We start from the raw sequence: 15,346 nt of genomic DNA, 5'->3' as shown, positions 1-15,346 counted from the left end.
TGTCCCTGGAAAATAGGGACACCCGAAGAGTCTGGGATGGCAGCCTTTCAATGCCCATGGCATTTTAGTGTGCTTCCCTTTGGCTGGCTTGTTCCCGCTGCACACAGGTGCAAGAGAAATGCAAGTGATTTGTGAAATACAGTGGAAATCCCTATACACTTGTTTACAGAATCAGAGTCATGTGAGACTCCCTCTAGTGGTTTTTTTGTTTTTTTGAACGAAACAAAAACACTTTGTGGGCATTGATCTCTCTCTCTTGGTCTCGGTCTCTCTCTCACTCTTGCTTCTCCATACCGAAACTTCCCAATGTCACTATTTTCTAGGGCAAGTCCCCGTTTCCTGATCTGGAAAAAAAACCATCCTCTCACTGCTGCTTTTGGGGTTGAGGGTAGAGATGCCTTTGGGGGAATAACATACTATGCCTATGTCTGCACTAGAATCAGGCAAAGGCAAACAAACACACACACCCTGGAAACTCTAGCTCACTGGTCTTCCATTGGTGAGTTGGGGCCCACTAGTCCACTGTTCCCCAAACTTGGGTTTCCAGCTGTTTTTGGACTAGAATTTTCATCATCCCCGACCTGCTAACTAGGGATGATGGGAGCTGCAGTCCAAGACCAAGCTGGAGACCCAAGTTTGGGAAACAGTAGACTAGTGGATCACAGCCTGATCCAAGGTGGGTCTCAACAGGAACACTTCCCACCATGCAAATATATGGTAAAAAGATGAAGTGATGGGTCCCCAAATGCATGTTTAAGTTAAAAGCGGGGCTGGATAAGGAAAGGTTGAAGACTGCAGCTGCAGAAGATGGATCTCTGAGAGAGGGAATGTGGCAAGAGATGCATTTGGACCCAGGACTCCTGCCTCTGGGCATGCGGCCTGCTTTTTTTTTAAAGCACAGCTGGTTTGTTGTGGTTGCATTTTTATTGTTTATCATGTGGTCATTGTTTATCATATGTCGCAAGCAGGCAGGGCCGGCTCTGTTGTTAGGCAGAGCTAGGGCTGGTCCACACTTCCTTTCGTCTCATGATTTCTAGCCACGGGTCCAAGAGATTCTATTTTTTTTTTAAATTATATTTTATTGGTTTTATAGTATAAAAAAAGAGAAAAAAGAAAAAAAGACAGACATACAAAAGAACTACTACATAACATATTTACCACTGGTTTCCGCCCACCCTTCCAGAGCCCTCTCCTCCCACCAGAGGGACCCCCGAAAGGCAGGCAGCCGGCAGTGTTTCCTTTTGTAGTTGAATTTCTCTCCCACCCCTCCCTCCCCTCCCCAGAACCCCCCCTGCCACCGAGAGGCTCTAAGAGAGGGAACGAATGGGGGGCATCCGTCCAACCAGTTTCCAAACAGAGAAAGAAGAAAAAAGAAAAGAAAGGAAAAGAAAAAAAGAAAACCAAAAGAAAAAATGGAGGGGGGGGCAAAAAGGAAAAGATCCCCCTAAAAAAGAAAAAGAAAAAAAAAAGAAAAAAGAAAACTAGAAACTGAAAAGGAATAAAAATAAAAAATAAAAGAAAAAGAAAAAGAAAAAGGACCTCCCCAAACCTCCCCCCTATCCCGACTTCCATTTTCAATTCTTATTCAGCAGTATTCTTAATCCCATTCTATTACTACAGAAAAAAAGAAAAATTACCTTATATTATAAAAGCTATCCCAATTTTTAAATCCTCTTAATCAAACTAAATTTATATTTCCGAATCTTTTCATAATCAAATCTACTCATTACCTTTTTTTTTTGACCAGCCTATCTTTTTTTCCCCCTCCAAAGAACCTCTTTATTATTCTTACTTTCACAAATTTTTAAACATCATTATCATCCCCTCCCCACCCCGGTCACGGCCTTTCCCTTCCAGTCGGCCTTTCCCTTCCAGAGATTCTATTTTTTGTCCCTCTACTTCGTTCCCTGGGAAACCAACAAATGGAGCCATCAAGGCAGGACTTTAGTGCAGAAGCCCAGAGCCCCATTTAGCAGGGCTGGCTTACCACCAGTGCTTTTCATCTAGGTTTAAAAAAAAGTGCCGGTATTCACTGGCCAGAAGAGCGCTGACTCCCCCCCCCCCACACACACATGGAGGGAGCGCAGTCATGTGATGTGTTGATGTGCTGCCCCCTGCCAAGGCATATTGGGGGAGCCGAAGCCCCCTCCGCCCCCTATACCCAGCGCCGCTGCCAGCAAGCAGGTGGAGGAGGGGCGTGGCCTGAAGCCAAGGCTGGGCAGTGAGGTCAGGCTAGCCGCTTGATGCTCCTTTGCCCACCCACCCACCTAGTGGGATACTGCCACCCAGGTGAACAGCACAGCTGCCAAGTCCGGGTCGTAAAGATCCGGGATCGGCAGCGCGCGCATGACCGGAAGTTGCGTGACGCAACTTCCGGTGGCGCTTTGCCCTTCTATGGGCACCAGAAAATGGCGGCGCCGGCGCCGGAAGTCGCGTCACGCAACTTCCGGTCATGCGCGGAAGCGACTTCCGGCGCCGGCGCCGCCATTTTCTGGTGCCCATAGAAGGACAAAGCGGCACCAGAAAAATGGCCGCTGGGCAGAAGCCAATTAAAGGGAAAATACCGGGATTTTCCACCAAACGGGAGACCGCCGGGAAACGGTAAGAAAAAAGGGGTTTTCCCGGCAGATACGGGATACTTGGCAGCTATGGTGAACAGGCCTCCCCTGCCTGGCTTTGAGAAGGTGGCAGCAGAGCTCCAGGGTCCTGTCAGAGCATTGCACCTCTAAGTGAGGCAAATGCTTCCTGGCCTTGGGGAAGGAGATGTGATGCTTTGAAGGGGTCAGAGTCCTTCCACCTCCTCTCCCCACAAAAGTGGTGGTACTGTCACTGGCAGAGGAAGGGGGTGTGGTGGGTACAGTCTGCCCTGGAGTCATCCCTGAGTGGGGGGTGGCATCGCCACGCTGCCCCCCTGGGACTCTCGTCCCACCCCGTAGGTGACTAGCCCTGCCCCAGATGCACAGCATGTGCGCCGCTCTGGGTGTCAGAGAAGCTAGCTCCGCCTCTGGATCCTGTGTATTGTTGCATGACACCAGGAAAAAGCACTGCTTCCCACATTTTGAGGTAAGATAAGCCATGCCCATTAGTTGCTGGTATGTGATTAAATCCCACCGCTTTTAAAGCAGGGGCATTCCACAAGACTATAAAGACCAGTGTCTAAGGGCCTTTCCAGAGTGTCGCTAAATTTGTGCAGGATTCAATCACACGATTTCAGGCCCTGCAATTAAAGTTGTTTTGGTGCTTTTGTGCAAAAAAAACTACTTGCACACACCCACACACCCCGGGACTTTTTTGCAATAAGGAAACGGAAAATGCACTGGAAACAACATTGTCTAACCTCCCCGCAAGCAAAATGGAATGAATGCTCAATAAACAGCCATCTAACCTCCCTGCGAAGTTTGTGCAAACTGATCAGAATGAATGCTCAACAAGCAGGTCACCTGAAAGTGAGCTAAGATTACCTAAGTGCACCTCTGCCCCAGAGCCGTTATAGAGGATCAACAGGGGCAATTTCACTCCGTGGGAGAACAGAGATGTGAGTGCCAGGCAGTCTTGCCCTGCACTCCTCAAGCCAGAGTCTGCTAAAGCTCCCATCGTTCCCAGCCAGCATGGCCAATGGGATGGGCGAATCAATTGATTTTGGTTTCTTTCACTTTCCCAGTTTTCCAGCCTTAAGTTCAGCACTCCACATTCCCGCATCAGTTTGTGGTTTTTTAAAAAGTCCTCATGAAAATCCACCAGCATTTTAGGGCAAATTTATCCCAATAGGCACACTTTTGCATGGAAATAAATAATAACAACAACAACAACAACAACAACAACAACAACAACAACAACAACAACAACATCTGTGCATGATATATGCACTTTTGCAAAGTGCTTTTCCCCAATATAATGCATTTTTAATGTCCCTTTCACCAATATATCTATTTTTATGGACACTTTGCCCCAGAATATGCACTGGGCTGGAGGGCTGCATTGCAACATTTGGAGAAACGCTGTGCAGTATTTGGAAATCCACAAACGGCTTGATAAATCTCTGGTGGCAATTAAAACGGGGACATTTTCATCCCCACGAAGAGTTCACATATTGCTTCAGAAAGTGTGAAATGGGTAGATTTGCCTTTAAATGCAAACCTCTCTGAATTCCTTCTCCATTCCCTAGGTCAGGGATGATGGGAGCTGAAGTCCACAGCATCTGGCCGCTGCCACACTGGCTGCTTATGCCCAACATGGGCCTTCTGCCCTCTGAGTGATCTGAAGGTCACTCAGGCTTCTTTAACAATAGCAAATACACACAACTGAAAATCAGGCTGCCAAAATGAAAAAGAAAAAAAAAGCTGGGGAAGGACACCACAAATGGATTTTGATGTGGAAAAACAAAACAATACTGCAGCCACTTCCAGACTGGGAGGGATTCAATCAGCAAACTCAGGTTGCACAACTGAAGTTGATTTGGTGCTCTTATGCCAGAAATCCCAGTGTCCCTCCACATCCCTGAAAAATGATGGAGAACTGCACTGGAAAGTGTGGAATGGCAATTGCTTGATGGAACATCTTCTAACATCCCTGCAAACAAACCAAGAAAGAACACTGAATCACTGATGTCATCTAACACACCCTGCAAACTTTCACAGAATCACAGAAGGGATTCCGAGAGTCATCTAATTCAGCACTCTGCAATGAAGGAAATTAAAGCATCCATGACAGATGGCTATCCAACCTCTGGCTTAAAAACCTCCACTGTCAAACAGTTCTTATGGTCAGAAAGCTCTTCCTGGTGTGTAGTTGGTATCTCTTTTCTTGTAACTTGAAGCCATTGGTTTGGGTCCTAGCCTCTAGAGCAGGAGAAAACAAGCTTGCTCCATCTTTCATGTGACAGCCCTTCAGATATTTGAAGATGACTATCACATCTCCTCTCAGTTTCCTCTTTTCCAGGCTAAGCATACTCAGTTCCCTCAACCATTCCTCATAAGGCTTGGCTTCCAGACCCTTGATCATCTTGGTTGCCCTTCTCTACACATGTTCCAACTTATCAATATTTTTATTGTGGCACCCAGAACTTTGTGCAAAATGATTGTGATGAATGCTGTGCTGGTCAGGTCATGCTATTAGAGCTGGTCAAGAGGCCTTGTTCACACAACAAGCAGCTCCTCCAAAAGTTTGGACTTTTTGCAATAAGGAAATGTGCCAGAGAATGTGGGGGTAACAGTGGCTTTGATGCCATGAAGTCTGGCCTCCCCTCAACCAAATCAGAATGAATGACCTGGAAGCACCCAGAGACAGACACACTCCTCTCTTCTTCATTTGCAAGAATACAAGTGTCCCCATTTTGATCATGACCATTCTGCAAGACATGTGTGCCTAGCAACACGAAGCATGAGAGAAAGAGAAAGTGGAGGAAGGAGAAAAGGGAGGGGTAGGTGGCTCTCTCTTCCTCCTCTTTCATTTCTCCAGAAGCTGACCAAGGCCCCCAGGAGACATTCTCCTCTGCTGCATTGGCTGCTGCACAAACCAAAGCTTCCAGCTTTTTACTATTCCACACTGGCGGAAGAGGGAGGAGTGGCGGCTGCAGCTGAGGTTGTTAACTCAGTGGCAGCCCCAGCCCCATGGAAGAAAGAGAACTATTCCCCCCTCTCCTCCAGGTACAACTATCCTGGGTTCTGACGTGAAGGGATGTGGTACTAGGAGGTAAAGGGAAGAAGCGCTCATCTCTTGACTGACCCCATCCCATCTGAACTGGCTAATGGGTTGTAGCCTAAGGAGTGGTGGGGTGTGTGGAGGGGGAGGAAGATGCAAGAAAAGCTGGGAGCCCTTAAGGACTTTCCAGTAAACCAGTGGTGTCCAAACTATTTTCAAAGAGGGCCAGATTTGATGAAGTGAAGGGCCATGAGGGCCGACCAAAGGGCCAACCAAAGTTGCTGACCTTTTTTAGGATTGAAGTTGTGGAGGGTTTTTTTAGGATTTTACCCCAGGAAATAAACTGCCACAAGAGATACAGAACAATTAAATCAAGAACGAATAGATTAAAAAACAGTTTCTATTCAAGAGCTATAACCATCTTAAATGCTGTAACTAAATAATATGATCTTAGGGAGTTGTGATGGGTGTTTATGTATGTGTGTGTGTGTGTGGCTGCAATTGTGTTTTTGTTTTGATTTTATGGGATGGCATTCAATTTCGTTGTACTATGTACAATGACAATAAAAGTATCTATCTATCTATCTATCTATCTATCTATCTATCTATCTATCTATCATCTATCTATCTGGCCCCCGAAATTGACTTTGGACATGCCTGCAGTAAACTCTTCTGTGAATGTTCAGTTTATTTATTTTTAAAAAGCCATTTCGTCTTTAAGAATATCACACTATTTCTGACTGTGGTTCTGGTCAAAAGGAAGGATTCCAAGTGCTTTTAAAAAAATTATTTAATGCACCTTTGCCAAATCTTTCAGTACACATTACTCTCACAAGGTGGCTTACAGGATTATTATTTTTATTTTAAACCATGCAAAATATCAAAACACTGCAATGAGTTTCCGAAATACTATTTCAGTGTTAAAAACCAGCAGCAGTTAAAAAGTCACAGCACAGGAAGCTAATTCGCCACAGACCACCGGAATAAAAATAGAAAGCACAATTCAAAATCGTACTTGCCCAACTGCCCCCGCAGCAATTGAAATGCTTTCAGCGCAGCTGGTTCATTAAATCCAGCATCCTATTCTCACAGTAGCCTACTAGAAGCCTCTGGGAAGCCTGCGAGCAGGACCTGAGCACAAAAGCAACTCTTTCATTTGGGGTTTCCAGTGAGAGGCCATTCAGAAGCATACTGTATTTGACAGTGGAGGCAGAATGCAAGCAGTAGAATTAGTTGCCATTGCTAACCAGGTGATTTTGTACACTTGCCATGCTCTGCAAATGGGCAACTTCAAGGCCTTGCCCCCCCCCTGCACCAGCCTCTGATATCTTTATTTTCTGCACCTGATCACATGTCCTTCTGCCATAGCAAAGGCAGCTGCTGGGGTGAGAGTGATTTCCTTGTCTCATTTCTCTCTCTCTTTCTCAAAACGCTTTCCTATGGAGCAGAGAGTTGGAAAGTTATGTTCCCTTTCCCCTCCAGATGTTGCGAGCCTACCAGCCCAAGAACACCAGTCAAACAGCAAATGTCACAGGAACCTTTCGGTCAGTAATCACGCAGATCAAAGATGGAGTTAACTCTTCATTAGCACAAACACAACCTCCACAGACTTGGCTGAGTGTCAGGTTTAATGTGCAGAGCAGCTCATTTGCGGTGGTCTTCCTCCATGAAAATCAGTTGCTGAGACTGAAACCCCCCCCTTCCTCACCAGGGATTTCCCCAAGGAATCGGGGGTGCTGCCTGCCTGCACCCAATGACTCCTCTGCCCTATTCATGCCTCTCCAGGTCCTGGGAGACCAATATGGAGGGGAGCATGTTGCAGCAGGAGGGGTAGAAACTCATGCTTCTTCACCACCCTGATTCATCTCTGCCTCTTGGCCTCCCTCCTCCTGCTTCAGCTTCTGCCTCCGATTCTGGACTTCTCTCTTCCACAGACTCCCCCCCCCCCCCGTTCACTAAGCCCTATTACCTCTTCAGCTTCTGACACCCTCTCTTCCCAGTCTTCTCCCTGCGACCAATTATCGTCATCCCTCCACCACTCCCTGGGCTCTGAGCCTTCTTCCCTTGGGGGGGGGAGGTGTTCCTCAGTTGTTTCCTCCCACTGTCCCTCGGCATCCAACAAATCCAGGACAGCATCTTTTTATAAACTTACCTGGCAAGATGTCCCATTGAGTTGAATGGGGATCGCTTCTGATGGAGCAGAGCACAGGGGTGGGGAACTTCAGGCTTGCATGTCCTTATCTGGCCCTTGGGCCACACCCCTTTTACAAGCCACACCCTCCCTCACCAGCTGCAATTCACATCCTCCTTGAGCATCTTCGCCTGCCTGGGAGGCATCCTTGGACTCCGATGGAGACTCTTGCTTGCCTGCATGGAGGATAGTGAGCAGGGAGGGGGGTAGCAGTGTGTTTAGAAACCTGCACCCTGCACAAAAGCAAACTTGTTATTAATTTCTCTGCCCACTTTTGTCTCTGGCCCCATCCACCTCAGGCATGCCCCCCCACCTCAGAATGGGATAAATCTCTCAAGGGCCCCCCTTTCCTGTGCCTAGGATTGCATTGCTAGCCTCAAATGCTCATCCCTGCAATGTTAGTGGTAAGAGTGGACTGCGCTAGCAGCAAACCTAAAACATCACCACCATCAACATTTTATTTGTATGCCGCCTCTCCACAGTTGGAACTATGCTCAAGGCGGCTTACAACATGGCAAGATTTACATAATTACAAACACAACAGAAGTCATAAACAATAAATACAGCACATCAAAAAGTACACAACCCAAGGGAAACAATTTCCATATAAATCGTAAGATCTAAAACTAAAGATACAACAATAATATCAATCAACAACAACAGCTCTCTCAACCCCCCCGTAAACAATACTCCAGCCCAAGAATCTGTTCAACAGCCTCAGCCTTTGTAGCTGGAGTCAGTCAGCACTCCACTCTCCCGGGCCAGATGGGAAAGGATCTGGCAGGCAGGGTGCGGGTCTTCCAGGGCTCACAGCCAAGATGGTCTCATTTGAAACAACACAGATAAAAATTAAAAACAATTGAAAAGAGGAGTCCTCGGCACTAAGCAGCAGCTGCAGTACTTGTGAAGCCTGTCAAGCCCCACACCAAGCCAGGTGGAAAGAGGCAAGGGCGGGGCCCTTCAGCAGAGGGACCGAGATGATGCTGAGCAATGTGTGGGCTGCCTATTGCGGAGGCAGCATTTTTAGTTGAGAACGGAAGCAAGGCTTGGAAAGCAGAAATAGCTCCTCTCTGGCTGTTTCCCTTTTCTCCGGCATCCCTCACATGCTACCGCGTTCAAGTCATCTAAACGCCTCAATATGAGGGCAGGGCGAAGCCTTGCAGATGACTAATTACAGTGGATTTCCCCAGTCTGCGGTCACTCCAGATGTTGTCAGGCAGGCCCGTCCAAGCCATAGAGGCTAGTGGCGCAGAGAACCACGGGGCCGGGCGCTGGAAGGGCGCCAAGTGAGCGCAGGGTTCCGGCGATCTGGCCAGGACTGCGCTCCACTAGCTGAGAGGCTGCGCCGCGTCTCTCTCCTACTCCGAGGACTCCGCGCTGCACCTCCTTCTCGTTTCCCCAGCGCTGGGTTCCGCTCAGTCAGGACCAGCAAGAGCTGCTTGGGCGCTGTGCACGTGCTGGTGGCGAAGCTCGACTGAGCGGAACCCAGCGCTGGGGAAACGAGAAGGAGGCGCAGCGCTGAGTCCTCGGAGGTGGCCTCCCACTGCTGCCGCGGTCCGCTTGGCACTCCCAGGCCCTTGGAGAGGCTCTGGAGGGGGGCGCTGGAGGGACATAGCACCAGGGCGCTGGATGGCCTTAAGACGGCCCTGTTGTTAGGCTTCAGCTTCCACCAGCTTTAGCCAGTGCAGCCAACAAGCCAGGGTTGATGATGAGAGGTGGTCCAGCAACATACATAGCTGCCAAGTTATCCCTTTTTTTTAAGGGAAATTCCCTTATGCTGAATAGGCATGAATAGGTGAGAAAAGGGAAAACTTGGCAGCTATGGCAACATATGGAGGGCAACCTAGACGGCGGCTATTTGGTGTCATTTGTAGTTGCAAGGATAAAGACAGGGCAGCATGTATGTGTGTGCGGAAATTCCATGCAAAGAAAAGATGGATTCTGCAACCTGCATGAATTATCAGGCTAAGCAGACGGCTGGATAGTCTCACTGTAGTTTTTTATTTGATTTTAAGGATTTATAGGCTACTCTTCAGCTGAAAAAGACATGCACGACAGCCTCCAAATAAATCAGAATTCTGCGCAAAGAAAACCTGGATCCTGCAACCAGTATAAATTATGAAAATAAGCAAATTTATTTATGGATGAGCGAATGTGTGTGTCTGTTTTCAAGAATCTATATGCCACTCTTCAATTAAAAAGTACCCTACAAAAAATAAAAAATAAAAAGCTGGGTTTTGGGGGAGGGGTTTATAAGCAATGAGGTTAATTAGGAATGGATCTGTCAGTTTCCTGTTTCTCATTTTTCCAAGCTGAAGCACAACAGTTCGCATTTCTCTTTCGATCCTCATGAAAATCCTGTGGCAATTTAGTGCAAATTTCTCCACATAAACACTTTTTTCTTTTGCAGTTTTGACTAACATACAACTTCCCTGCAGGCAATTTCCCCTGATGCAGTTTTGTACACCAACAATATATATCTTATACATGCTTTCCCTACGGCATGCATTTCTGCAGCATGCTGTTTGGCTGGAGAACTGCATTGCAAAATTTGAGGCAGTGCCAATTTTGAAGGCCAGCTGTGTTTCAGTTCACATGTTGATCCGAGAAGCGTGAGGGAGGTAAATTCTCATTAAAATGCAAACAAAGTGGAATCTACCCCCCCCCCCAAATCACTAAGTGTAGTGCACACAGTTTGCAAAATCTCTCCTGTCTCTGCTTTCAAGCAGTGGGCCAAAATTATACAGTTAGGTTACACAGACCACTCCAAATCTTTACTGTGTCCCTCCTCTGGTTTAAGAACTTCCGAGGAACCTGCTGGATAAGGTCCAATCAAGTCCAGCATCCTGTTCTCGCAGTGGCTACCCTCAAGCCAGACCTGAGCGCTCTCCCCCTCCTATGATTTCCACTGACTGGTATTCAGAAACATTTCTGCCTCTGACCATGGGGACAGAGCGTAGCCAACCACAAATTAATGTCCTGCTTTGCCCAATACTTTAAGAACGGTAAAGGACCCTTGACCGTTAAGTCCAGTCGCAAACGACTCTGGGGTTGTGGTGCTCATCTCGCTTTACAGTCCAAGGGAGTCGGCGTTTGTCCGCAGACAGTTTTTCTGGGTCATGTGGCCAGCCTGGCTAAGCCACTTCTGGAGAACCAGAGCAGTGGGCGGAAATACCGTTTACCTTCCCGCCGGAGCGGTACCTATTTATCTACTTGCAGTTTTTGGCGTGCTTTCGAACTACTAGGTGGGGATTCGAACCTCCGACCTTCTGATTGGCAAGCCCAAGAAGCTCTGTGGTTTAGACCACAGCGCCACCCGCGTCCTTTGCTTAAGGTAAAGGTAAAGGGACCCCTGACCATTAGGTCCAGTCGTGACCGACTCTGGGGTTGTGGCGCTCACCTTATTGGCCGAGGGAGCCGGCGTACAGCTTCCAGGTCATGTGGCCAGCATGACAAAGCTGCTTCTGGTGAACCAGACCAGGGCACGGAAACACCGTTTACCTTCCCGCTGTAGTACCTATTTATCTACTTGCACTTTGATGTGCTTTCAAACTGCTAGGTTGGCAGGAGCTGGGACCAAGCAACGGGAGCTCACCCCGTCGCAGGGATTCGAACCACCGACCTTCCGATCAGCAAGCCCTAGGCTCTGTGGTTTAATCCACAACGCCACCTGTGTCCCAATTGCCCAATACTTAGGGACCCTCAAAGTCCTCCGAAGCAGAAATCCTGCCATATCCAGGTCCTCCAACCACTTCTCTGCCCCGGTTTTGTTTTTGCATCGCCTGCAATGGTGAATGGGGCATTGCTACAAGTTACCTGTGGTAAATATTTGACTAGAGCCACTCCTTGGTAACTATTGATTGGCAAACGTGCTAAAGACGCCAGTCACACAGAGAAATAAGCTTGCACATTGCATTCCCTCGTGTTTGAGGTTGTAAACATTTGGCTGTCCGCTAACAGGTAAGGACCTCCGTTGTGCATGCTAGATTCTGGGATGGGGAGGCAGGTTACCGAGTAGACATCCATTTCCATTTATTATGGTTTTAAACTTTTTTTCCAGTTGTTGCTTTTCTACTGTTTTGAAATGCATTTTAGCTGCTTGCATGGGGCAACTGGAAATCGCCTTGAGACACGTATGTACACGGCAATGTGAAATTAGTTGATTAAAATAAAGGTTAGGCTGGGAATGTAGAAAAATTGGGATCTGCTGCCTGATGGGATGTGCCTCACGTTAGTCCTTCAGATGGACTGAACAATGCAATCTGCTGACCACAAGAACAACACAAGGGCTTTGAGGCTGAGCTTAGCTTCGCCTTCATCGCCCCTTACTTAAATCTGAAATTTACTTCATTTTAGAGGGCGTGATTTGTCTGTCGGCCTGCCTGCCTCTCGGGCGCACACGAACTGCTGTGTTAGCTACTAAGCAGCTATTCTTCCTGACACAACTTTTATCGTTTTTATGATTATTATTCATCAATCCTCTGGCACTTTTTGTGTCCCAACGCGCTTTGTAATTCTTATCTTGTTTATCCTTCCAATAACCCCCTGAGGTAGTTAAGCTGGAGAGATACAGGCCAGTCAAGGTCATCCAATGAGCTCCCCGGATGAAAAGGGATTTGAGCCAGAGGCTCCTAAAGCCCAGATGGCAGCAATTTTCTCTCTCCACCCCAACCCCCCCACGCCCTGCCGACCCCGCTGTTGTTTGTGGTGCTAGAATATAGAGGACACTTCTTTTTGACAGCCTCCTCCACATCCTTTTAAAGGATGTGTGCCATTCAACAGGTGCCTCTTATCCACAGGCTTGGTTCATGTCCGCACCATACATTTAAATTACTCTTGAAAAATATATTCCGGCAACGGTAGTTTAAGGGTGCTGGCAATTGTAGCTCTGTGAGAGGTAAACTACAGCTTCTAGGACTCTTTGGGAGGAAATGGCTTTTATGTATGCAGCAAAGGATGCAGTGATGTTTGTTTGGGATGGGGCTGCCTGCCTCTCAAACAACTATTACAGGTCAGGATTCCTTTCTGGGCAACTTTCCGGGAGCCAGAGGGCCAGTGAGTTAGGGCCAGAGGCAAATGCAGGCAGATCAATTGATTCATGTTGTGTACAATAAGCTAGTTAATACACACACCCCTCTCTACCTACCAGCCAAGCAAGCAAGCGGCTTATAATCAGAGTTCAGGGAAACATTTCAGACACACTCAAGGGATGTGTGGAGCAGGGGCAGTGAGGGGGTTTATGGTGAAAAGTGAAAAACATGAATTGCCAAAAAAAAAACAACCTAGAGCTTACAGAACAAAACCGACTTCAGATATGAAATCAGCATTGAAAGAACATATAAGAACAATTGAAAAATCTCATGCAACAGAAAACGGAAAAAAAAAGTTCCCCAGTTCATTTTCCTGAACTGGAGCAAGGTAAAAGATGGCAGCCCTAGAAGAGTACAAGGATGACCAGGGCCGTCTTTAGCAGACGCAGCACCAGGGTGCAAATATCCGGCCAGTGCCCCCAAATTACCACAGATAGTGTTGGGGTGGCCATAGCTGCACACTGCCAGCCATCCGGGGGGGGGGGCGCAACTCTCCCCCATGCCATTGCAGGAGAGCGATCCCCGCAGAGGCTTGGGAGTGAAGTTGCGCCCCTCCCAAGCCTCCGCGGGAGGAGAGCACAGCTTCCCCTCCAAGCCTCCTCGGGAGGAGAGCAATCCCTGCAGAAGCTTGGGAGGGAAGCTGCGCGCCCGCCAGCCTTCCAGTTGGCGGGGTGCAGCTGGCGGGCGTGCAGGGAAAAGGGAGGCCACTGGCAAAGCTGTGCAGCTCCCCCACTTGCTGGGGCGCCCTTGAGAGGGCGGCACCCGGTGCAATGCACCACTAAGCCCTATGGGAAAGACGCTCAACTCACTAATTTACAATAGATTCATATCACATCACCCTCACTGAACCTTTGGGCTTGATCAGCAACCAGCTCCCCTTATCGCTGACTCTGCCCAAATGAAAGGTCGAGTTCATAGCTTCCGTTATCAGCACCTGCCTTTGAGAAATGAGGTGATAAAGGAGAGCCATTTACTGTTGCCGAAGAATTGATGCTTTTGAATTATGGTGCTGGAGGAGACTCTTGAGAGTCCCATGGACTGCAAGAAGATCAAACCTATCCATTCTGAAGGAAATCAGCCCTGAGTGCTCACTGGAAGGACAGATCGTGAAGCTGAGGCTCCAATACTTTGGCCACCTCATGAGAAGAGAAGACTCCCTGGAAAAGACCTTGATGTTGGGAAAGATGGAGGGCACTAGGAGAAGGGGACGACAGAGGACGAGATGGTTGGACAGTGTTCTCGAAGCTACGAACATGAGTTTGACCAAACTGAGGGAGGCAGTGGAAGACAGGAGTGCCTGGCGTGCTATGGTCCATGGGGTCACGAAGAGTCGGACATGACTAAACGACTAAACAACAACAACAATTTACTGTTGCATTAACAGGTTGTGGCTCTTTCCCCAACTTGAGCAGTAGCTGCTTATCTGGCCACTGAAGAACTGGATCCAAGCCCAAAACGATTTCCCCTGGTCCCTGCTAACCCACCGGCATTTTAATCCAAACACAGTAGTCAGGAAGAGAGTTGTTTTCAAAGATGAGAGACGAGGAGATTCTACACTGTAATGCAAATTTTCCAGCTGTGTAAATTTGTTGCGGCAAAAGCACGACGGAGGGCCCTTTCAGATGACCTGCTTTATTGAGTAGCCATCCTGATTTGCTTGCACGAAGGTTACGCGGAGGTTAAATTACCTCTGGTGTTTATTGAGCATCCGTTCCGGTTTCTTTGCAGGTGGGTTGCATGACAAGGAGCATTGGCCTTGCATTCCTCCTGATCTGCTTGCAAGGAATTTATTTATACATCTTCCCACTCATCATTCATTCATCCCAACTTGTAAAAGTGCAATTCCCCATTCGTCCTCCAGTGCTGCACCTTTGCACCAATCCCCCCCCCTGCAATTTTGCATCCATCTTTCTTGCCCCCTGCTTTATGGCTGCCTCTATCCTGCCACACTTTTCTCCATGTCAGCTTATCCTCCAGGCACCCGCTTCCCCTTTTCCTTGAAAGAGGAATGGGAAGCTGTAGTCCTCCAGATGTCACTGAGCTGCAACTCCCTCCACCCTGGCTTGTGATGGCCATGCTGGCTGGGATTGGGGCGAGTTGCAGTCCTACAGCATCTGCAGGGCCACAGATTCCTTGGAAGAATATGCTTTCTGGCTTTAGTCACAGCAAGGACACAATCAATGAGGTGGAGAGAAGTGGGGATTGGTGTTCCATGATTTTGCAATGCAAACCCTCCAGTAGGTGGAACCAAACACGTTTGGGTGCGCTGCAAATGTGTCATTCATATGGGGGCAGCAACAACTTTGTGTTTGAGCCAGTAGGTGGAAGCAAAAATGCTCTGGCAGCAAACAGGGACAAAGCAGCCCCCTTCTTACCCCATAGCTCCTTCTAGCCTTTGCAGCTTTGGCCAAGCACCTGCAGGACC

The 15,346-nt window shown here is 48.0% G+C and overlaps 1 protein-coding gene across 1 annotated transcript in view; it reads right to left on the bottom strand.

Moving 5' to 3' along the window:
* LOC118087695 (myelin-associated glycoprotein) overlaps positions 1–7,848 on the bottom strand; it is a 34,337-nt gene extending 26,489 nt beyond the window's left edge. Inside the window, exon 1 of the mRNA XM_035120615.2 lies at positions 7,793–7,848. The gene's annotated coding sequence lies outside the window, so the exon portion shown is untranslated. The remainder of the gene's footprint in view (positions 1–7,792) is intronic.
* Positions 7,849–15,346: the final 7,498 nt, after the last annotated feature.

This window comes from Zootoca vivipara, chromosome 6 (assembly GCF_963506605.1).
Source record: "Zootoca vivipara chromosome 6, rZooViv1.1, whole genome shotgun sequence".
Taxonomy (NCBI): domain Eukaryota; kingdom Metazoa; phylum Chordata; class Lepidosauria; order Squamata; family Lacertidae; genus Zootoca; species Zootoca vivipara.
Note: the sequence above shows the minus strand (reverse complement) of the source record. Positions and strands in the feature narration are given on the sequence as shown.